This window comes from Clupea harengus, chromosome 15 (genome assembly GCF_900700415.2).
Source record: "Clupea harengus chromosome 15, Ch_v2.0.2, whole genome shotgun sequence".
NCBI lineage: Eukaryota > Metazoa > Chordata > Actinopteri > Clupeiformes > Clupeidae > Clupea > Clupea harengus.
This window is the reverse complement of record NC_045166.1, coordinates 2,805,771-2,808,857: the sequence shown is the minus strand read 5'-3', so window position 1 is coordinate 2,808,857 and position 3,087 is coordinate 2,805,771. Positions and strand designations below refer to the sequence as shown.

General features: G+C 41.2%; 1 non-coding gene across 1 annotated transcript; it reads left to right on the top strand.

The window, feature by feature from the left end:
- The first annotated feature begins 1,975 nt into the window (after positions 1–1,975).
- On the top strand, positions 1,976–2,061 carry trnay-gua. The gene is given in 2 exon segments: positions 1,976–2,012; positions 2,026–2,061. It is a non-coding gene; the product is annotated as a tRNA-Tyr (tRNA).
- The last annotated feature ends 1,026 nt before the right edge of the window (positions 2,062–3,087 follow it).

The window sequence follows — 3,087 nt, the reverse complement described above, 5'->3', positions numbered from 1 at the left end:
CATATCCCCCCCCCCCCCGGCCCGCCCTTCCCCTGCCGTATGCCCACAGACCAGCCCCGCCCCCCTCCCCCCATATTATTATTAGTGTTTTGTTGTTGTTAATAATTGATCAGACTTGCAGAAAATATTTGACACATGGCACTGACAATTCAACCAATTACTAAGTATTTATTCAATTTGGGAGAGAGAGAGAGAGAGAGAGAATTATGACTTGTGTTGTTTATTGTAGGTGTTTGTTGCCTTTTTGGACTCTTATCATTTTTGGTGTTGGTTCCCATTATATATGCCATAGTCATAGAATTGGATGTATTACGTAATTAGGAAAAAACATTGTAGTCAACCTTATGCATTTAAATGTACCTTGACCTCTTGCACACTCATCTCTGCAGTCACTGGCAAGTCAAAGTTTTTGACTGTGCTTGTTGACTTCAGTGCCTGCTGTTTGGCCATTCACTATTAAAAGAGGTCTTGTAGGTGGCTGCTCCTGGGACTTTTCTCCCTTTTGTTCTAGCCATCTCCTCCACTGTTTCTTCCACCATCTCTTCCACCGTCTCCTCCTCCTCCACCTGCACTGTCTCTTCCTCCTCCACCTGCACCGTCTCCTCCTCCTCCTCCTCCTCCACTGTATCTTCCTCCTCCACCTGTACTGTCTCTTCCTCTTCCACCTGTACTGTCTCTTCCTCTTCCACCATCTCCTCCTCTAATGTGTTTACTACCTTCTCTGGGCCTAATCTGGCCTTTTTCCTCTTTGGGCGAAGGACAGGATGCTTATTTGTTTTTTACCTGACATCTTTGAAAGACAGATGCAATGATTAATGCATCCATGGCCAGGATATCTATAACATGCTAGTATGCCTAATGAGCTCAAGATTCACAACTTCACCAGGCGTGAAGAAGCCTCGGAATCTGAATAGAATGTTCAAGCAAACACATTTACAAAAAATAATGCCCATTGAATATTAAGGGCTGCCTAATATTCGTTCGAATTATAGGCTATATATATATTTTTAATAGGCCTACTCGAATTTATTATAGCCTATTAAAGAAGTTCGGAGTCAAAGCTATAGTGAAAAGGCAGGCTGTCGCCTAAAACTGTGTTGTCTACAAACAAACACTCATTAAAAACTGATGCTAATTATCTGGGAAATATTCTCTAACTGCAGTCAAGTTGTCATTGCTTGTGTCAAACCATTGTGAATTTGTTGTAACATTAAAACAGGAGACGACTTACTTACTCTTTGTAGAAAACTGATGCTCGGAGCTCCAGTGGTTTCCTCAGGTGAACGAAACTTTCGGAAGATCAATCACGCGCAATTCCAGGATGCTTTATTTTCATTGGTTGCTGGATTACATTTTACCAAGATACAACAGATACAAAAGATACGTTTTTTTCTGATTGGCTATTGTGTAGCCCATTTCTTTTTTTTGATTGGCTGATAAGTGGCACCTCACAGCAGAACTCCAGGGGATTCGGGGAGACGTGCAGTTGATTCCTCAATGGTGAGGGCAACGCGGCCAAGTCATGTTTGCGTGCTGCGGCACATTAAATAGCCTAGAGGTTTTTTTTTCAGTGTGAGAAATACGATGTGTGGCGGGAGTGCGTGACTAAAGACCGAAATGAGTGACTGTCACGCTCAATGCGTGATACTTGAGAGCCCTGAGTATGATGCTGCCATTTAGACTTCTGAGGTGCAATGTTGATTCTACTTGGTTTGTTCCAAAGGAAACGAAACTGCATATGTGATAACCTCCATAGAGCGGCTCCATCTACTGGAGGTATTACACAGACCTGGAATGGCATAATCCACCCATTCACCTTGGTAGTGTTCAGCTCATGCATTTAACCCAGAAAGCAAGCAAATTGACCACCACGTTCCCTTCAACAAGTAACATATTCAATCTTGATAGGTGTAGTACCAGGCTACGTCATATTACTGACTATAAGTAGAGATATTCAGCGGAAATGTGCATGTACCCTTCGATAGCTCAGTTGGTAGAGCGGAGGACTGTAGAGAATACACTGAAATCCTTAGGTCGCTGGTTCAAATCCGGCTCGAAGGAGGTTACGTTTTCTCCCATCACCTGGACATTAAACTACCAATGGCAAATATCATTGTCATGTGACAACATAGCCAAAGTGGTCAGGCAATGACTAAAAACAAAGTATCGCCACTCGGCAGCCATCTTGGCAACGCCTCCAAGCGATTTTATTCCTATCTACTTGAATGGGTAGAGATCCAACTCCAAATCGGATGTTAAAACAGACATTAAAAATACATCACGTAAATTCACGTTTAAATCTGACTTAAACAGCGTTAAAAACAAATCCCCCAACTGTTAAAATAAGGCTAAAAAAGACTTTATTCTTCGTGTTGACTTGCTCATTGTACATGCACCAAATGCGACTATAACTATGGCATCAGTGATTAGTCTCCTCCCTTATAACGTCTCTGCTATAAAACAAAAAGAAGCATACCGTAACTCATTCCAAAAATGAAGCAACAAAGGGTCTACAAGTATAAAGTGTATTGGATTAGAATCACGGACTGCACCTTTCAGTTCACGAGTCGTTAATTTAAAAGTTTGTGCTATTAAATGTTTCGTAATTAAATGGATGTCAGCTACAATTTGTGACCTTTAACGGATGAATTAAATTAAATATAAGCAGGGGATAGGGTGAAGTAGGTTGCTTAAGCACAATTAAACTGCCTGCAACAACAAGCATGTAGTCAGTACAGAAAGTCAGTACTATCTCTTCTATGTTGAAAGAAAACTGGAACTGTTTAATGTAGCCTAGGTTATCAGATGTCCCCTTCCTAACCAACTTCCTAAAATGTGTATGTGTTAATCTAAATGGTTTATGTTTTGATTTCATGGCGCATGCTTGTTAAAGTGGTCTTTTAATCACTCAGGTAATCACTTGTAACCTTTTGATAATAACGGTTAGGGTACTAGCATCCATATAGGCGACTCTGTCAAGCAATAGACTATGTCACCTCTCTTCTTGTTCTTCTGATCCCCTATTTGACAACTGTATGCTCTCTTTAGCTATGTATGACAGGGAGTTGTCCGATTAGTTGATTCGCC